The sequence below is a fragment of the Emys orbicularis genome, chromosome 1 (genome assembly GCF_028017835.1).
Source record: "Emys orbicularis isolate rEmyOrb1 chromosome 1, rEmyOrb1.hap1, whole genome shotgun sequence".
NCBI classification, from domain to species: domain Eukaryota; kingdom Metazoa; phylum Chordata; order Testudines; family Emydidae; genus Emys; species Emys orbicularis.
Genome location: NC_088683.1, coordinates 216,348,492 through 216,370,872, shown reverse-complemented (window position 1 = coordinate 216,370,872; position 22,381 = coordinate 216,348,492). Strand labels below are relative to the sequence as shown.

The 22,381-nt window shown below is 40.3% G+C and overlaps 1 protein-coding gene across 1 annotated transcript in view; it reads right to left on the bottom strand.

The window, feature by feature from the left end:
• Positions 1-22,381, bottom strand: part of CFAP47 (cilia and flagella associated protein 47) — a 704,026-nt gene that overhangs the window by 445,896 nt on the left and 235,749 nt on the right. The gene's annotated exons all lie outside the window — the stretch shown is intronic.

Below are 22,381 nucleotides of genomic sequence, written 5' to 3'. Positions count from 1 at the left end.
TAGATATTTAAGCAAGTTCTGAATTACTCTGTTCCCAACAGATATTCTGACTATGGACTAACTCTTCAGCCCAAGGCCCATCCTGAGTGGTTTGATTGGGTACTGAGGAGAGTCTTAGTGGTATTAAAAGGTTATTCTCTCACCAAGACCCAGAAGCAGCTCTGTTCCATGGCAGAAAAAGCCCTGTATACCTCTAATGTCTACCCCACTTCGGGTGGAAGAACAGAGGAATGACACAGCAGCAGATCCTCTGACCCTGCCACTGCAACTGTCACAAAGGGAATCCCTCCTACAAGCTACTCGAAGGATGCACACACTTTGTCCAGCCTGCCCCCAGAAACCGCATCACCCGAATCCAGCCTCCTCCTCTGAGTGATGTAATCATACCAGTTTTGCTGGTGAATTTGGAACTGTAAGGCAGAATAGAATGGATGAGCGACAGGAGACATTATTACAATCCTGATCTGTACATTATTCAGACAGTATTTTAACTGAATGTACTATATGTCATTGTAGTTCCATTAAAGGCAGATTGTGGAGCTTAAAGATGGTTATGAATGACCTGAAGGTTCCATGTTCTCTATATTATGATGAAACTGCTGTCAGAAGACTTTGGTAGAAGATTGCTCACCTGCCAGAGGTATTACAAGTGGTATTTAAGTGCATTTGTATTACAAAAAGAAAGAAAAAAACCTAAGCACCAAAGCAAGCGTTCATCAAACTGCGCAGCTCACCTTTTCCAGGGAATATGCAAACAAGTATTTAATAAAAACAACTTTTCTTTGGTAGGACATTTTTACTGAGAACACAGAAGAGTATTATAAAACAGTTTTGTTTTGTTTTTTGCTGAGTCCTAAATGTGTAAATGACAACAAGAAGAAAAAGTAAGTTTGCCCAGGCAATATATTTTTAAAAAATTAAATATTTTTTATTAATTTAAACAAAAACAAAAATTACCTGATTTCTGATGTCTAATAGAGTAATGAATTTAAGCTCCCAGGCACTTTTGAATGTGTTGTGCAGATTTCCTTTAAGGATGAGGATTGATAGGTCACCTATAGAGGTTGTGAGAAATGTTCACCCACAGGTGATACAGTGGGTGAACTTTTATCAGTTTCCTGTGTCAGTTCATTCGAGAACATTTTTTTTAAACAACTAACAAAATCATCCAAAGCCCAAGGTTTGGTAGTGATGGGGACTTCAACTATCCGGATATATGTTGGGAAAATAACACAGCGGGGCACAGACTATCCAACAAATTCTTGGACTGCATTGCAGACAACTTTTTATTTCAGAAGGTTGAAAAAGCTACTGGGGGGAAGCTGTTCTAGATTTGATTTTAACAAATAGAGAGGAATTCATTGAGAATTTGAAAGTAGAAGGCAGCTTGGGTGAAAGTGATCATGAAATCATAGAATTTGAAATTCTAAGGAAGGGTAGAAGAGAGTACAGCAAAATAGAGACAATGGATTTCAGGAAGGCGGATTTTGGTAAGCTCAGAGAGCTGATAGGTAAGGTCCCATGGAAATCAAGACTGAGGGGAAAAACAACTGAGGAGAGTTGGCAGTTTTTCAAAGGGACACTATTAAGGGCCCAAAAGCAAGCTATTCCACTGGCTAGGAAAGATAGAAAATGTGGCAAAAGACCACCTTGGCTTAACCACGAGATCTTGCATGATCTAAAAAATAAAAAGGAGTCATATAAAAAATGGAAACTAGGACAGATTACAAAGGATGAATATAGGCAAACAACACAGGAATGCAGGGGCAAGATTAGAAAGGCAAAGGCACAAAATGAGCTCAAACTAGCTACGGAAATAAAGGGAAACAAGAAGACTTTTTATCAATACATTTGAAGCAAGAGGAAGACCAAAGACAGGGTAGGCCCACTGCTCAGTGAAGAGGGAGAAACACTAACAGGAAATTTGGAAATGGCAGAGATGCTTAATGACTTCTTTGTTTCCGTCTTCACCGAGAAGTCTGAAGGAATGCCTAACATAGTGAATGCTAATGGGAAGGGGGTAGGTTTAGCAGATAAAATAAAAAAAGAACAAGTTAAAAATCACTTAGAAAAGTTAGATGCCTGCAAGTCACCAGGGCCTGATGAAATGCATCCTAGAATACTCAAGGAGCTAATAGAGGAGGTATCTGAGCCTCTAGCTATTATCTTTGGAAAATCATGGGAGACGGGAGAGATTCCAGAAGACTGGAAAAGGGCAAATATAGTGCCCATCTATAAAAAGGGAAATAAAAACAACCCAGGAAACTACAGACCAGTTACCAGGTCTGAGGTAAACAGGATGAAGTTTAACAAAGACAAATGCAAAGTGCTCCACTTAGGAAGGAACAATCAGTTTCACACATACAGAATGGGAAGAGACTGTCTAGGAAGGAGTATAGCAGAAAGGCATCTAGGGGTTATAGTTGACCACAAGCTAAATATGAGTCAAATTGCCTAGGGAGGTTGTGGAATCTCCATCTCTGGAGATATTTAAGAGTAGGTTAGATAAATGTCTATCAGGGATGGTCTAGACAGTATTTGGTCCTGCCATGCCGGCAGGGGACTGGACTCGATGACCTCTCGAGGTCCCTTCCAGTCCTAGAATCTATGAATCTATGAAAAATAGTAATTGTCTGGTTTCACCCAGAATAATGCATACAATTATGGTATTAGAGCACGGAGACAGAGTCATTCACAAAGTGAGATTTAGTTATCTTTTCTGAATATAACAAGAAAACAATAAGAAATGGCCATATTTATTTTGGGGAAGACTGCATTTTAAAAATGCATCTAGTTACTCTAGCTAGATGCTAACTTGGCTCCCATTTAAAAATAGAAATAAACAACATTCCACATAGGTCTTAAAAATGAATATGAGCTAGAAGAGTCCTTTCATTTGTTTACCAGAAGGGTTTATTTTGTTTTGTTTTTTGGCACCATGACATTCATATATTTTACCAGTTAGTTACAAAAGTATAAAGATCCTTAAGCTGGATCTAGTTTTTGCAATGGAACTAAATTTTCATCACTTAGGAACACCCTTGGGCCTTGGTCAGCACAGTGAAATTTTTAATCAGGAAGACCCACATAGTGTGGTTGCTTAATATACAGGCACAAGTATTTGAATTGATCCTTAAAAGAGCCAAGTATATTTCAGGAGACTGAAAATGACCACTGAGCTTTGAACAGCTGTACTTCAGAAAATGAAAAAGCAGAGAAGAATGGAGCATAGATAGATATATTTTGAGAAACTTTTGGGCAAACCACCACGTTATAGTGCAAAGATACATTGTTCTTGACAATAGCCAAACTGATTTCTTCAAGTTAGCAAGGTGTTTGGTTCATACTAAACTGTCTTCTGATTCAGATCCACCATAAGGATAAATGATGATTGATTTTCATTTCCTTTTGCTAAAAAAAACCACCAGTAGTACTCAAACTCCATTCCACCATTAAAATAAATATCAAAGTGCATCACTCTGTACCTGCATTGATTTTGACAGTTTGTGCACAGTTTTACACACTGAGTTTTATTCCACATTGCTTTCTAAATAAAGCATTAATGTTGAATTTCATCCAAAGTGCCAGGCCAACTCTAAAATAAAATTTGGAACTCATTACAATTAAATCACTAGCTGAACAGGGAAACTGAGGTTTTTAGCAATGGTTAGAAATAACTTTTCATATCTGTGAAATATTTACACGTTTTGATCCTTTTTCACCACAGACTGAGATCATTGAGGTGATTCACACCTTCTTGATAGGTAGGCTTGATTCTAATGATACATTTTTAAGACTGAAAACTATTGTTAGCAGGTCATGGTAATATGGTTGCATTCTTTTTATTTTCTTTTATCTACTCTGCATTCAACACTAGCTGGAGATCTCATTTGTTTTTATATTGTTATTCTAAATTCTGTTATGATGTCCAAAAACCTTTGGGCATGAAATAAAAATTACTATACATTATTAATTCTGATAAACTGCATTGTATCATAATGTTCCACAGGACTAAATTTTGCAGCATCTATAGTGTCTATATTATTTTTACTACAAACCGTAAACCCTGAGTCTAATCATGAAGGAATTAGTTGAAGCATTAAAGAACAAAAGCTCTTTAAATATTTTAAAAATGAAAAAAAAAGTTTCTCACCAAAATGAGTTTCATAGCTACCTATCTTTGCCAATACCTGAATATTTTCCAGCAAATTAATCATGAGAATTCATAAAACTTCCAGTGGAACAGGATAAATGAAAAAGAGAAGCTCAGAGTAGCTGTCCTGTCAAAACCTTGCTTCCTGATGTAAAGCTATAAAGCAACATTATTTACTATATTGCTTTAATATGTATACCTCTAGATGAACCAATTCTAATCATTGACTGTAATGATTACACTGCTCTACAGCCAAAATGCTTCTGAAATAAATGTAGTCAAACTTTACTAATTCTGGGTCACTGAGAACGAAAATGATGCTTAAAATTGTTGATTGGCTCTAGTTTTCAAGATATGCTATTGGGTCAGTATATACGACCCTTGACTTGGGAATGGCGGAGGATAAGTGAGTTATAAAGGGAAGGGATCTCAATTTAAACCAGAAATGACTAAAATACATCTTGGACTGGATCTATGAATAAATCTATGACTGGGTTTGGACAGTACTTGCTTTTTAGGCAAAACAATGAATGATGCAATCTGAAGCTGGTATTGCATCATACATGATATGAATTGCATCATGTTATTCCTAGAAGTCATGGATGATGCAATCATAACGAAGCTTACATCACTCTGCTGAACAAATTGCCCTATATCAGCTCTAGAAATCATAAAGTGTCGTGCTCTCTTATTTGTCAGTGTTTGATTTTGCAAAGGGACACATTTCTGTTTAGCCAAAGTGAGCAGAGATGCCTCGTACTTGTGTGAACAGTGCAGATAACTTCTGCTATGTTTGTGGTGAAGTGACTTTTGCATCACAAAAGCGCAGTATAACCACTATGGTTAAGAAAGCCTATCGCCTTTATTTTGGCTGCAAAATTGGAGATCAGGACAAGAGGTGGGCCCCACACATATTCTGCAACACTTGTGCAACAAATCTTCGCCAGTGGTTGAAAAGGAAAGGGAAATCTATGCCTTTTGCAGTGCCAATGATTTGGAGAGAGCCAACAGATCATACCAGCAATTGTTACTTCTGCATGGTGCCTCCAGTTGGGAAAGGTGTGTCAAAGAAGAAAAAGTGGACTGTGCATTATCCAAACATTCCATCAGCTATACGCCCAGTACCCCACGGAGAAGGGCTGCCGGTTCCTGATGCCAGAATCATTCTCACTTGAGTCAGACGAGGAAGAGGATGTAACTTTTGGTCCTGAACCATCAATGTCACAGGACCCACATTTTCTCCCATCCTCCTCCTCTGAACCACACCTCATAACACAAGGTGAACTGAATGACCTTGTCAGGGATTTGGAACTACCCAAGAGTAAGGCAGAGCTATTGGGCTCCAGACTACAGCAGTGGAATCTCCTGGCAGGTGATGTTAGCAAGAAAGATTGGCCACTCCAACAGTCATTGGAGCCTGGGAGGAAAAGTGTTCAGCATCCACCACTTGTTGAATCAAGGAAGATTTTGTTACCACCCTTACACATCAAGCTGGGTCTGATGAAGAACTTTGTCAAGGCCATTGACAAAACACAAGCAGCTTTCAAGTACCTCCGTGGAAAATTTCCAAGGTTAAGTGAAGCTAAGATAAAGGAAGGTGTCTTTGTTGGTCCTCAGATTTGTGAACTTCTTCGAGATGATGCATTTGACCATGCACTGCATGGCAAGGAAAAGACGGCATGGAAAGCCTTCCAGTTAGTGGCAATAAATTTTCTCGGAAACAACAAGGCAGACAACTACAGGTTGTTGGTGGAAAACCTCCTCAAGGCATACAAAAGCCTTGGTTGCAACATGTCACTAAAGATACATTTTTTGCAGTCTCATCTAGATTTTTTCCCACCGAACTGCGGAGCAGTGAGCGACGAGCACGGTGAGCGGTTTCACCAGGACATTGCAACAATGGAGAAACGCTATCAGGGCAAATGGAGCCCATCAATGCTTGCAGACTATTACTGGACAGTGACAAGAGATGCTCCATTTAATGAATACAAGAGACAAGCCAAGAAGCGCCGAGTAGACACTGAATAGGACTAAACTATGTACAGAATAGTTTTTTGCCTTTTGTTTCATAATAAATTTTATTTCTATAACCCTTTTGCTGATTTTTAAAGTGTTACATAAACAGGACAGGTGAAATATTATCATGTAAAGCAACCATAAACACATGAAAAGACCTAGGTTTACAATTTATGATTAAAACTCTACTATCTACACAACATACATAGACATAAAATGTAAAAACTTAAATATCTTAGAAACAGTAGCCAATCAGTTGTTTTAATTGTCATATTTGAATTCAGCACATCAAAATACATAATAAATAGCACAATTTATCTCTGAAGCAGACGACTTCTCAAAAATTGTAGACCAGTGTTATATGGTAAGAATTGTACACTAAAAATATAATATTGCTATTTTGCCATAGCTTGTATCCGGTATGAATGCTATATTATCCTCTTCCATATTAAAATGAATAAAATATAAAATGAATCAGGATTATTGAAACTTTTGATCCGGAGAAACAGAGTTTGATTAATTTTCACTCCTGCCATAAAGCTGAAGTCACTTAGATATGGTATCTACAGATATGTTCCTCCCTTCCCCAATCCGTGCTCCCCAAAGCTACAATAAATGTTTCTGGCAGATTTCTTAGAAGAAATAGAGGAATGTATTTTAAATCATTTCAGAAACATCCATTTTATGTTATCAGAAACAGAAAACTCTAGCAAATGAGTAGTTCTAGGTTTTATAACCGCCTCAAAACAACTGAGATAATTTCTTACCATTGGAAGATAATAAGCCTAACGTAGTCACCTCTGAAAAGCAACTCCATGGGCAAGATTTATTTCCCTGTGGATTCTTACTTTCAACCTTGAAATCAAACTGAAATTTCTTTCTAATTATAAGGAATTTGTGGTAACTGTGGTTACTCAACTTGCTAAATATTAATGAAAGAAAGTTTGAGTTAAAGAATTACATTTACTAGTTACTTTGGCAAAAGCAAGAACAACATATTTAAAGCTTAGGAATGAAAGAATTCATATTTCCATTTCTAAAATGTTTTCCTTCTCATACGGTCTTTAATATTGGCAACTATGGCAAGAAAGATGTGAAGATTTTTTCCTGCCAATGTCTCAATTGTCCTAAGGATGGGCCAATCTTCCTAGTGACACAGGCTGCATGTGTACTTGTACGGCACCTCCGCAAATCACATACAGGAATAGCATGGCATCCTCCATGCAGCATGACCTTGCATGTCTGGTGTCCATGCAAGATCACGCCATACAGAAGACATCATATTGTAGAGCGGTCTTCTGTGCGGGTGGATGCATTTGTGGGCCAGAAGAATAGGTCCATGGGCAGCATCTGGCCTGTGGGCCATCAGTTTGACCAATATCTTTATTACTAGGTTACCAAATAGTTTTACATTAAAGCACATTGTTCTGGTACTTCAGAAGACCAGGACCACTCAATTTCAGAATCACCATAAGTTCATGATATCTGAAGTATTCAGAAGTATGGCCCTCTGTGGGGGGGAAAAAATAAAATCAAGGAATAGGTACTTAAGAAGCCTACCCTCGGATTCCAGAAATATGTGCACGGAGTTTTCATGGGAACATGCAGCAGAAAAGAGCTGACCCCTTAATCAGCTTCTTCCAATCCACAGAGGTCCCATGAAGCAGTTTTCATACTGTTTATGTTAGAGAGAGTTGAAGCATGACATGAAGCTGACATCCCTGTACTGTCCTGATCCTCAAAGTTATGGCTTCTATGCTGGTTGAGTGGAACATGAGGTCCTAGTAAGGACCTCATGATGTAGCAATGCCTATCAAGGAGAATAAGTTTTCTCAACCACTTTTGTACCAGGATTGGAGAGTGTGTAAAGATACAATAAAGAAATCTAAAAACGTGTTAATAAGTTTACCAGACATCATCCCACCTTTAACATGGGCTCTCACAGGAGCAGTCCTTCGACACCTAACCCAAGAGTTTCTCTTGTGGTCACAAGTTCATCACAGTTTCAACTGAGAACTAGCACACGGTCTTATGTGGCCATAGTTGACCCATTCCTTCCAACCCTACCGTAAGGCCTGGTGCCCTCCATCGATCCAGGGTCCTGTCCCATTTGCTGGGTCAGAAAGAAGGCCTGGAGCCAGTTTAAAACCAGGCTATTTATACAATGTCTGTTGGTCCCTGGAGAAACCAGTTTGAACTAATATGGGTATCTCTCTGGGGTGAGGGGGACTCAAAGGGCTGATAACAGAGAAAGTATATTAGCACATCTGTCAGAACTATAAAGGGAAGGGTAACAGCCCTCCTGTGTACAATACTATAAAATCCCTCCTGGCCAGAGACACCAAAATCCTTATACCTGTAAAGGGTTAAGAAGCTCAGGCTAGGTCTACACTACAGCGGGGGTCCGACCTAAGATACGCAACTTCAGCTACGTGAATACCGTAGCTGAAGTTGCGTATTTTAGGTCGGCTTACCTGGCGGTGAGGACGCGGGAAAGTCGACCGCTGCCGCGCTGCCGCCGACTCCGCTGCCGCCTCTTGCCGAGGTGGATTTCCGGAGTCGACGGCAGAGCGATCAGGGATCGATTTTACCGCGTCTTCACTAGACGCAGTAAGTCGATCCCCGATAGACCGATTGCTACCCGCCGGATCGGCGGGTAGTGAAGACATAGCCTCAGGTAACCTGGCTGACACCTGACCCAAAGGACCAATAAGGGGACAAGATACTTTCAAATCTTGGTGGGGGGAAGGCTTTTGTTTGTGCTCTTTGTTTTGGGGGTTGTTCGCTCTTGGGACTAAGAGGGACCAGACATCAATCCATGTTCTCCAAATCTTTCTGAACAAGTCTCTCATATTTCAAACTTGTAAGTAACAGCCAGGCAAGGCGTGTTAGTTTTATCTTTGTTTTCTCAACTTGTAAATGTTCCTTTTGCTAGAGGGTTTACCTCTGTTTGCTGTAACTTTGAACCTAAGGCTAGAGGGGGTTCCTCTGGGCTCTTTGAATCTAATTACCCTGTAAAGTTATTTTCCATCCTGATTTTAGAGAGATGATTTTTACCTTTCTTTCTTTAATTAAAAGCCTTCTCTTTAAGAACCTGATTGATTTTTCCTTGTTTTAAGATCCAAGGATTCGGATCGGTGTTCACCAGAAAATTGGTGGAGAAGTCTCTCAAGGCTACCCAGGGAAGGGTTACAGTACTTGGGAGGGAGATATTCGCGGGGAGGGGGAGGTAGACAGAGTTTCCCAAATAACTCATAAATAATTTGGGTGGTGGCAGCAAAACCAGATCTAAGCTGGTAGTTAAGCTTAAAGGTTTTCATGCAGGTCCCCACATCTGTACCCTAGAGTTCAGAGTGGGGAAGGAACCGTGACAACATCTCTCCTACTAGAGAAGGTACCTATAATTCCATAACAACAACACATACACGAGTACATTTTTAACTCAATGGGCCCCTAAGGTATTAACCATAATTCAATAGGGTTTAACCTAATACCATAAGGTTTTTTCAGGATATTGTCAGTCTGTCACAGGTTCTTTTACTCAAGTTCATACATCATCAGCATATATGAGAAGTTGTGATCATTTTCTCCAGTGTTCAACAAGCCAAGTTGAGAAGGGACATACCTTACCCAAACACACTTCTGAGTGATAGTTTTTAGCTATGAATGTTCCAAGTAACAACTATAACTAGAAAAAGTTAGAGGAAAAAAATTTCTATTTTTGTCTACTTGATTCATTAGCACAGCATGTACAGTCACGGTTTCATGGCCTCCTCTGCATACTCGGTTTTCCTTTTGGTTTGTGTGGCTCTTATACAGCAACAGGGCAGAGAAAAATATTCAAATATAGGAAAATGTGATTGCAAATCCTCCAAAATTGGCAGGGGGATTCAGGGACCTGAAGGTACTTTCATCTCCGATTTTAAATTGTTTAGTTTCTAAGTTAATAATGTTCTTTTAATTTGCATGTGCCAACATGCTCCCTGGGGCCCCACTTTGCTTAGATGCATCTGCAGAGTCTTTCAGAACTCTGGTTTACTAACCTAAACAGTTTCGTGTCATCAGAAAATTGAAATAACTCAATGAATAGATTCCAAGGCCAGAAGGAACCATTAGATATATCTACATTGAAAAGGGGGGGGGGAAGGGAGGGGGAGGCAGTGAGTCTCAGATCAATGGACTTGGGCTCATGCTGCAGTGCAGTTGTAACCATTGTGATCATCTAGTCGAACTCTTCTGTAACACAGACCATAGAGCTTCCCCGAAATAATTCCTAGAGCATATCTTTTTGAAAAACATTCAATCTTGACTTTAAAATTGTCAGTGATGGAGAATCCATCACAACCCATAGTAAATTGTTCTACTGGTTAAATACTCTCACTGTTAAAAATTGGCGCCTTATTTCCAGTCTGAATTTGTCTAGCTTCAACTTCTAGCCATTGGATCGGTTATAACTTTCTCGGCTACACTGCAGAGTCTACTATTACATATTTGCTCCCCATTTAAATATTTACAGACTGTAATCATGTCAACCTTTAACCTTTTCTTTGTTAAGCTAAACAGATTGACCTGCTTGAGTCTATATAAGGCCTGGTTTCAGAGTAGCAGCCGTGTTAGTCTGTATCCGCAAAAATAACAGGAGTACTTGTGGCACCTTAGAGACTAACAAATTTATTGAAGTTGATGGATTTCCACTCCATACGGCTAAATGCAGTATAAATTTGTTAGTCTCTAAGGTGCCACAAGTACTCCTGTTATTTTCTAATTCTTTCATCATTATCAACATCCTTCTTGAATTGCAGGCACAGTATTCCAATAGTGGTTGCATCTATGCCAAATACAGAGGTGAAACAACCTCTTTAATCTTGCTCTAGATTCCTCTGTTTATGCATACAGAGATTGCTGTAGCTATTTTGGCCATAGTGTTGCACTGGCAGATCATGTTCACCTGATTATTCACCATGACCCCCAAATCTTTTTCAGAGTCACTGCTTCTCAGGATAGAGTCTGCCATTCTGTTAAGTATGGCCTACATTTTTTGTTGCTAGATACATACATTTACATTTAACCATACTAAAATGCATACTGTCTGCTAACGTCTAGCTTACCAGGCAATCCAGATTGCTCTGAATCAGTGGCCTGTCCTCTTATTTACCACTCCCTTCATTTTCCTGTCATCTACATACTTTATCAGTGATGATTTTATGTTTCAGTAATCAGGCGCAGACTCACCCAGTGGCGCCCCCTGCTGGTTGTCTGTGGGAATTAGCTCGTCCCAGCTCCGGAGCGCCCTCTGCAGGCCGGTGATCCACCTTACTGCTCACTCTTACCCTCGTGTCCCTCCCAGGACCCAGTGCCCCATTATCTGGGGTGCTGCCCCCTGGCAGTAACCCCACAGTTCTGGGTCTCCCCCTCCCAGGGGAACCCCCACCCACTATCCCACTTCACCTCAGTCTTGGCTACTGCCAGTCATCACTTAGCCCCTGTTCACTGGGGCAGACAGCTATGTATCAGCCACTCATCACAGGCAAAGGGGTTTGGGCCTGCTGCCTCTGCCTACCCGTGGGCTGCCCCAGTACCCTGTTGGCCTGCAGCCTGGGGGGTTTCCAGGCCGGAGCTCCCCAGCTCCTCTTGCCTTCCCCCAGCCCTGCTCTACCTTAGGTACCCAGGTACACTCCCTAGCAGCCAGGCCCTTCTCCCTCTAAGGGCAGAGAGAGTCTGTTTGCTCCTGGCTTCCCTGGCCTTTATAGGGCCAGCTGGGTCTGTTTGGGGTGTGGCCACAGCTGAGGCTGTTTTCCCCAAATCAGCCCAGCTTTTCCCCTGCCACAGCCCTCTCGAAGGGCTGTTTAAAACCCTTCTGGGCAGGAGTGGGTGACCAGCCCGCTACAGTTTCCTTCCAGGTCATTAATAAAAAATGTTAAATAACATAGGATCAAAAACCAATCACTGCAGAAGCCCACTATAAGCATACCTGCTCGATGATGATTCCCCTTTTACAACTACATTTTGAGACCTATCAGTTAGCCACTTTTAATCCATTTAATGTGCACTCTATTAATTTTAAATTTTTCTAGGTTTTTTATCAAAATGTCATGTGTACCAACTCGAAGACCTTGTAGAAGTTTAACACTATAGTACATTTATCAACCAAACTTGTAATCTCATCAAAAAATATATTAAGTTAGTTTAACAGTATCTATTTTTCATAAACCCATGCTTGACAGATGTGGCAATTTTCTGCAATATCCTGGATGAACTTTATTAAATTAAGTTTATGTATCTTAGGAGTTCATTGCATTAAAAATGCATATGTTTATATATTATTGAGAGATTGTGTGTAATGTCCCTAGGAGGGAGACCTGACTAAAGTAAACCCTGGGAAGTGTTATGAGCATCAAAGGACTATTTGAAATAATGTGAACTTTTAAAGTTAAGTGGGTTTCCTAGGAAATCTCTAGGGCGGGGTATATCCCAATGTAGCTCCTCCACTTATGCAAAAACCCAGCCTTTTTTGAAGCTATATTCTCAGAAGAAACCCATTGTCTACAAATTACCTATTCCCAGATCAAAGACTCTGGCTGTATAAAGGAGGGACCAAAACTTTTCATGAGTGTGCTTGTTCTGAGCCAAGAAGGTTATGAATTGGTAACCGCAGAACAAACCCTTGCTAGGGTTTGAAGGACTGTTCACGTGCCAGAGCTCTTCTTAGACTTGGGATGATCGCTGGTAAGCTTATTAGCATGCATGTAGGTTCTTTTTTTTGGTTTTTTTTTTTTTAATATGTTTTCTCTGTAATGTTATTACCTTAAGAATAAATGTGCTTGCTTAGAAGGAGCGGTGTGGTAACTTAACTGTGGGCAATTACATGGTTGATAGACTCTGAGAATACAAAGCAGGCCTGCTTAGGCAGTATGTCTTGCTTGGGAATTCATATGGAAAGACTGCTGTCATATGATATGACTACATAATCTGATTTTTCCACAATACAGAACAGAAATATTTATTGAACATGTCTGCCTTTTCTGCATTGTTATTCCTAGTATATTTTTAAAACACCTTATTGTTCTTAATGCTGCTGGCTACAGATTTTTTCTTGTGTTCTTTTGCTTCCCTTATCAATTTTCTATATTTTCTAACTTCTGATTTATATTCATTACTATCAACTTTGCCTTTCTTCCATTTGTTATATATTTTTATAGCTGCCTCCACTTCCCCACTAACCCAGGTCTTTTTTTAACCCATGTGGCCTACTATCTTTGGCGAAAAAAATTTGGTTGCTTTTCTGTTTCCATGCGAGTAAAAAGTACCAGTTTTTTTCTTAGAGACATGAAGTTCCTTTTTTATACTCACAGTCAGTCACTTTCTTTCACGATATTCCATAGGACACCAAAGACTAATTCTAGTTGAGTTTAAAACTAAAGATGACTAGATAGAGGAAGGGGCTGTGGGGAACTTTGTGTTTCAATAGGCCTCCGCATTTCAGTGAACATCACTGAAGACAAACTCATCGCTAATGTACTTTTATCTGAGGCTCTGATTTATCAAGATCATAGATCAAAGGGAATAGTTGTTGCATACACATTGAGAAGGATGCCTGGGAACACTCAACTTTTCAAAACCAAGCACAGAGAACTATTACTTGAAATTGCCCCAGTTTAGCATGGACAGTAGTATACAGAAAGACATCTTCTGGTCTAGCAAAGAGAAAGCAAGGTGCTCTTTTGTACTCTTCTATATTTTGCTTATATATGTCAGATATGGCAAGAATGCAAACTATGTTAGATAGCTGTTTCAGCCAAATCTAAGAAGGATTTTAATTTAAATGTCTCTTAATTGGCAGACAAAAGTTTCAATGTGCATATTTAGAATATACCTTAGATATTAATAATCTATCCAAGGATTTTGAAAGAACTCCTTAAAGTTGGTTTTGTCAAGAAGTGCGGTTAAGAGTGCCTTCCCAGAGGGAAATATTGGGAAAATGAAGACCAAGCAGCATAGATAATCAGTAGAGATGACTAGGGTAAAAGAATAGATGGCATGTTAAATGAGGTCCCAGAAAAAGAATCGGATATCCTATAATTACTTAGAAGTTCAGATGAGTACTTTCAGTTATTTCTCTGGTGGCCAATAAATTAACCTGTGGACTGTCTCAATAAACCCTGATATTCTGAAGATTTAGACAATTTGACTTTACCATGTTCCATTTCTGCCTTTCTCCATCGTTACTGACACCATCTTCAACCTTCCCTAATTCAGGCTCATACCTTTGGGGTCATCTTTGACTCCTCCCTTTTTTCTTCTTTCCTTATGCAGCCAGCTAATCACCAAGTCTTACTGCATCTTACTCCGCAACAAAAGAAAACTCTATCCCTTCCTATCTTTAAGGATGGACAAAGCCCTTGTCCATAGTTATCTCTGGCATTGCTTACTAGAGTATCTTCTATGGTTTCTCTGATACCCACATCACTCCAGTCTACTTGGTTTAAAACTGAAGTGCCAACACACTTATCCTCAATCAGACAGACAGCCCAGGGCACTTTGGAGTTCCTTGAGTGGGTTCCTCTTGCCACTGTTCCTTCTCCCCTAGCTATTTAGAAGGGGAAAACTAAATCTGGCCAGCACTTCCAATCCCCCCATTTTAACATCATCCTCTGGGTCTCCAATCTTGCGCTATCCATGTTTGTTTTTTCAACTGCAAGCTCTTCTGAGCAGGGAGTGCTGGAATTCAAATTATAGTAATAAAATACAGGAAAATAAAACAAATCTAAAAAACCCCAAGTCTTCCAATAACGCTCCAGGGTGTTACTTTCACTTATGATCAGGCAAGTGAAACACAGAAGGATTTTTTTCTTCCACAAATAATCCATCTTGAGTGAATAAATCTCAATCTCAGCCAAAAAGGGGATTTTTTTTAAAGGCCTTGAACTCTCCAACAGATGAATCATTTAAACTTACAGTTGGAGGCTGTATGTCTTCAGTCAGTTGAACTTCTTAGTATACTCTCTATACTATACAGAATCTTAGATACTCTCCCCGGAAACTGATTGAAAATGTCATCCATTCCAGATCTAATAAATGTTACAGCTTGCACTGTCACCACCATCCTCATCAAATAATACAAGACTGCCATGAAGGTTCGTAAGAGGTAATAGCTTGATATAGTGAAGCAGCCTGTTGATACTGCTGGAATGCCTTAACCTATAGAATTTATGAGACAAGAGTATTCCAGTAATAGACCAAGTTAGGATAGTTCAGCAAGATCATTCATGTATTTCACTGTAAACTGCTATTACCAAAGGACAAGGATTCATGGAGAATATTTACAGTATTATTAGAGAAAAACATATGATGAATCCCAATAAATCGCTTTAAAATATGTACTCCCTATATCCTGTCAATTTTGAATTTTCCTAAGTGTATTTATTTTTAGGAGCCTAGTGTAGTGGTTAAAGCACAAGACTTGGAGACCTGGGTTCTGTTCTCAGCTCTGCCACTATCTGGTCATGTAACCTTGAGCAAGTTATTTAACCCCTGTGCATTAAGCTTTTCTATCCATACTACAGAATTAACACTAACACCTCCCATGGTGTTGTAAACTTTAACTGTACTCTGGCACTAGAACCATTGGGGTTTCTGAAGAATTTGATGTAGCTTTCACATCAAGCAAGAATTTGATTTTTAGTGACAAAGAAAATTTCCAATTTCATCACCAAAACATGTGACATATCTGCCTTGCTCCTGCCCGACTTGACCTAGTAATACCTCTGTGTCAGACTCTGAATTCTCAACTACAGCTGTGTTTCTTACCTCCAATTTAATCACATAGGCTTTTGGAACATTACTTTGTTATACATACAGTTTACAGACTCTGGGAATCCACAAGTCAATACATATTTACAACACAAAAACACATTTCTCAGAATATGTCTTCAAATATACTAAAAATACACAAATACTCACATTTTTAACCTTGAAGTTTTAGGGGGGTTGTGAAATAAAAATTATGCCTGTTGCTGTTAGTCTGGGACTCATATACAACTGTTTAGGACCATAATTGAAACACTTCCTTCCTCTCCAGTTCTTCAATTTCAGCTCATAGTGATCTGATTAAAAGCAATGCAGTACTGCTCCAGAGTGAGGAACTTTGTCTGCTCAGTCACTACTACTCACCCATATCCCAAACAAAAATACAAACTGACTCTTAACTCCCATTCCTTGGAAAGTTAAGTAAATTGAATTGCCTTCAGCAGCTTCACAGCCACATCATACTAAGTGGTGCTGTAGAAGTGCTTAGTATCATTATTACATTTTGCTGAAAAGGAATTATCACCACTAATACCAGGCACAATGCAAGGATGCTGCAAGGATGCTGTACAACTAATCACCCAAAAATACAGACACATTCCTTTTTGGGAAAGTTGGCAAGGGCACTTGTGCACAACCAGTGGGGGCTCCATATTGGGGAACTAGCAGTAGCCAAATGGATGCTGATCCCTATAGTGGGGTAAGGGTTACAAATCCGGGAATTTTAAGCATGCAGGTGCTGAATCCCTCTCACGCTTGGAATATATGGGTCGGAGCCATAGAGAAGGACGCATCGGGGCTCAGATGGAGTGGATAGTGCCATTGAAGCTGGCAGTTAGTCTCCTTCGGGTGGGGAAGGACAGGCTCATACAATGGCATCTTCCCCACCGGGGTGCATCTTCTCAACGCCACTAAAGGGAAAATAGTGGTAGAATATATAGAAACATTCTCAAAATTGCAGAGGGAGGCTGTGATGGAAGGTAAGGCAAAGAGAGACGAGATGGACACTGCAAACTCCAAGGGTCCTAGGATTTCTTGGACCTGGGAAAACTGGCAAACTGTTTTTTTGATATATGTATGTGTGCTGTCTGCCAAATAGCCTTGCTCCAGTGTAAGGACATAATTTGGCAGGCACAGAATACATTTGGTGCATGGCATGGACCTATTATGATGAGGAATTTAGATTACAGGTGGCAACATGTCCAGGAATGGGGTGGCATCGGGCAAATAATGACCTCTGGTGAGTGGCAGGGGACCTCCAGATTGGGTATTGCCATGCTTACATATGGATAGCAGTTTATTGGTTCTGTGGTAACTTAACCAGAGGCCCAATGCTCGCAGTAAGGTATGCTGGGCCTTCAATGGAGAGACATTTCTGGAACATCTACAAATATAAATATGCACATGAGAAGTGCACTGGCATCCGCAGGGCACACAATTACCTTGCCCCATCAGGGAAAGTCCCAATCCAGTATGAAAAGAGGGTTATTCATGGTGCTTCCCTATCATTAGACAGTGGACCAAGTAGCAGGGGCGTGGGACAGATTTATCCCTCGCTATATTCAAGATGCTTCAGGTACTCCTTTGGGATTACCCTAATCAGATAGAGGGGGCATATTTAGGGGAAGTGTTTATATTAGGATTCAGGACACTATATGAAGGAATTAGAATTCTCATGAAGTCTCTTAATAAAAGTCTACTGAAGGTTTGAGTCGTATAGCAAGGAGACAAATTGCACAAGAAATAAATCATTAACAAAATTATAGGACCATTCACATGCTTGACTATGTCCAACCTGTGAGTCTCTCTTTTTGGGTTGGCCCCCAAAAGACACACAGAGAATATTGCTCAATCCACCAACTGTTTATGATAGAGAAGTTCATCAAGTGATGTGACAGGCCCAGAACTTTGTTCAGTACAGTACTCTCCTTTTGACACTGCTGTGAACATTGTGAGGGCTTGTGGCTCCAGAGCAACGTTAGTGAAATGAGTCTAAGTAGGAATTTTGGCTGCTACCACTATATCCTCAGGGATTTTTTTCCTTCTTAAGGTCAATTTCATTTTGACAAGGCCATGCCAATGGGACACTCAATGTCATGTTCAGCATTTAAAAAGTTCAGCATGGTGATGGACTGGGCTTTGGTACAGGAGTCAGGCTTACGATAGGTGATACACATTACCTTGACCTGGGATTACTCCTGACAGAAGAAAAACAGAGGGTTCTACACCAAACTGATCTATTTAGGAATAGAGTTAGATACAGTGGCTGGTATCTCCAGACTCCCTGCAAGTAAACTTGGTCATCTTAATTTTGCATGCTGAGTCATGGCAAAATTAAGATGAACAATAATAGCCTGCAGTTTGTGCAAAGTCACCTTCTTGGCTGTGCTGGCCCTCTCGATCAATCCCATAAGTTCTGCATGCTTAGAGATAACAAGGCCAAATCATTTTATAAGAGTGAACAAAGAAATGAAGGAGGATTCGTGAGCATGGCATCATTTCCTAACTCACTTTAATGGAGCTTATTTTTGGAGACAGGATTCATTGCTAAAGGCAGTCCTCAAAGTTCAGTCAGATGCACTGGGTTTGGGGATTTTCACCATCACAGGTGGTGTGCTCAGGGATGGTCCACTTACTGGATACAAAGGGGGATAGTTAATGACATCACATTCCTGGATTTCCCCCCCTATTTTCAGTGATATTTGGGGGGATGGAGTTTGTGAACTGAAAAAAAAAAAAAAAGAGTGAGATCTAGAGTGACAACCTGGCAATGATACATGTTATTAATAGCCAGCCCTGCAAATCACTCAGGGTTATGAGGTCAGTTAGGAAATTTTCATTGCAGTGTTTTAATTTATATAATCTATTTTGCTGCTAAAAGTGTCCCTGGGATTTATAACGGCATAGTGGATGCTTTGTCTCTATTACAGAGGGAGAGATTTCAAAACTTGGCACCAGGTGCCAACAAGGAACCCAAACAAATACTGCAAGCTCTTTGGAACTTTGCCTCATGACTTCTCTTGGATTAGTGTAGCAATTAGTAGCACCACGAACATTCAGGGCTAACGCTGCGTGTTTTATAGAATTTACTTAAGTTCAGGCTAGGGTGGGCATGTGTAAGATTTGGCCAATTCCTGAAGACCACATCAGTATGTGGTGTCACTGGTACAGTATCGGCTGGCACCACCATCAGCCATCTCCAGTCATTTATCAGGCCCCATATTTTGTAGCAAACTGTCATGTTATCCAGATCTTTGTGGTGGGTTTTTAATTAGGAGGCTATTAAATGGGTGGCCACAATCCACAAGTCCCAGGGAAGATCCCCAATGATCCATCACTATTCAGATTCTTCGGAAACTGGAGGGAGTTCTTCACTGGCAACCTTGCTGTGGCCAGGAGGCATCTTTGTTCAAGGAAGTATTCCCATTGGCATTTTTGGAGCATTCAAAGTCAGCGATTTGGTGCCTGGGTCAGCAATGGATACCTCAAACAGGGATTTGGAGTTTAGGGACTTACAGCTTGGGTGAGCAAACAATCATCTTGACCCTGAGAATGCCAAAGACAGATGGCAAGGTGAGTCCATAGTACTGCATGAGGGTGGGGAGGCAGGGACATGCCCATTGGTACCTTGAAGAACTTATATATGGCTGAGGCTGGCTGGTGTTGGACACTCTTTCTTCATGTTGACAGGACCTACCTCAAAAATTCCAGGACTTATACTGCCAGGCTTCCTTTCTAGCAAATTTGGATTCCACTCTTTCATAACATTCCTTTCAGGATTTAGGTGGTGACATCTGCAGCACAACTAGGAATGGGGGCTCAAGGGACACAGGCAATTGTTTGATGGCATTTGAATGAATACAGGACATATGGGAGGCCCCTGGTTGAAACTAGAGACCAACAGTGTCAATGTGCCAATTTTTTGTTCTTTTTGACAATTTTCAGGAGCAAGGCAACAAGGCATAAGAGCAAGTATTTGGATCTATGGGCACAGTATTATGTATTGGGCCCATAGGCAGGCAACCAGTTTTGCTGGTAGTTCACAGCAAGGCTTCAGTGGTGAGGTGATTCTGAGTTGACAAGGAAGGGGGCATGCTAGGGGAACGGCTGATGTCCCTCTTACACTCTTTGGCAGCCAGGAAGCAGCCATCTGAAAGGATTAACATACACCTGGGTGAAAATAATTTGAAATTTCATCGAGTGGTTGACTTAACCATTACGGCATGGAGATTTAAAGCAGGTCCCAGGGGCAACTGGAAATTGGTCTGAAATGTTGCAGTGAGGAGCCACTGGGCGTCCACGGGTTGACAAGATCAGAAGGTGCATGATTCAGGAGGTGGTTAAATTTGCATGCTAGTTGGGTGGATCGGTGATTACCCACCAAAAATTATCATATTCAGGGAAGATGAGGCACACCTCTCTGACCAGGGAGCATATATATTTTTGCCTGATATCAGGAAGGGAATTGTTAACCATCTGGGACACCAGCTGGGCAGCCAAGACAGCCAAGTTAATAGCTGGCATCTCTTGCTGGCAGGTGTACAATGCAGGTATTCACTTGATAGGGTTCTGATTTCCCGGTAAATTGTAACTTGCAGCGGATTTAGGGAAAGGCATTCCCTAAAGCACCTGGGAATGGGGCTGGGGCTCCTGATGTCAGGTACAGCTAGGAGACAACCCCCTTTCCGCAACCCCTTAACCTTGTTAGGAGGAGAGGGCAGTGGGGTCCCAGCAATGGGGTGTGACAGGCTGTGGAAAGGTGGGGGCTGACAGCAGCCCTCCACAAGGTTGAACAGATTACAGAAGAAATGATGATCCGCACTATACCAATTATTGCCAGATAGTTTCCAGATGAGTTAATAAAGTTGTAAGCTAGTTAAAACACATCCCTGGTGTCTTGTCTGGTCTTTCCATGTGTTCAGGACAATGAACTTGAATGCTTAGTAGGGAGAAGAAAGGAAATGCAAACTTCACTCAGTAAAGCAAGAATTAAGAATTTTTTCAAAAAATGTAATCAGAACAGGTCCCCAAATCCAAAATATCTTTTAAATTGTATATGAGGTTGCAATATTTGAAATGTGAAAAGAGCAAATGTTACTGTGGTGAATTTCACATTTCACACCAGAGATATGCTATATGAAATCAGTTATAAAACTAATACCCCACCACCAAAAGGTACAAATACAGTATTTTCCCCAAATTTTAGCTAGCTGCAGCCCATGATTATGGACATATTCAGGCTCTTTTAAAAAACAAACAAACTGATGATAGGAAGTTAATGGTGGTAAAGTCACTTGTTTCACAAGATGTATGCAGTCTCAAACCATAGGATGGGGAAGTCTTAGGAATAATTCCTGGATCCAAAAGTATCATAGTCCAAAGTTGTACATGTGCATGCAAGCGTGCATATACACAGACACACACGTCACACTTCAATTTTTTCCAGATTGAAAATTCTACCACTCCCAGCAGTAACAAGAAATCACCCTAAAAACCCCTAGAATCTTTCAAACTGAAAGAAGTTTTGCACACACAATATCCCAACACAAGCACATAATAGATTCCCAGATTTTGAAGCTGGAAGGGACCATTACAATCATGGTTTCCCCTCCTGTTTAATGTCAACCTTAGAATTTCATCCCATAAATCCTACTCCTACTTGATACGCCTTTGTTTATACCCCTAATAACCACATTACCCCTTTCAACTAGAGCAGTGTTTCACAAACTTTTCAGGTCAGTGGCCTCTTATACAAAGTCAATAATTTTCATTATCCTTTTCTATTTACTGTAAAAATAAAAATGTATCCAGGATAACAATGATAAATCTATGTGTTATTTGTGCATGTGTTTTGAAAGACTAACAAAGAATAAGGACGTGTGGGGAGTAAGGGAGCAATATTTTAATTGCTTTAGATTGTAAAAAAATTTCCAGTGCCACAGATGCCCCCCTGGTTGCCTTTTGTGACCCCCAAAGGGTTGTGTAACCCACCAGATGAGAAACAAGCAGCTAGAGAATTGTAATAGGAGCTCATATTCAGCTAGCTATTTATAATGACTTCCAAATCCATTTCAGAGTCATTGCTTTCCAGGATACAGTCCCCCAACCTGTAAATATGGTCTACATGCAACATTTTCAAAAGTTGCAAAGTGATTTAGAAGTCAAAACCCCATTGAAACAGTAAATTTCAACATGTCTGAAAATTTTACAGTACATTCTTTATTCATAAATGTATGACTAACGTTCCTGGAGACAAACAATTTTTCTATAATTTGTTCTTGGAACTTCAATAATATTAATAAACCATTCAAGCTTCAATTTTGTGGTTTATGAGGTCAGCTCTCTCAATGGATTATAGTCTAATTATATATGGGGTGTGTGAGAGTGTGAGTGTGAGTGTGAGAGAGA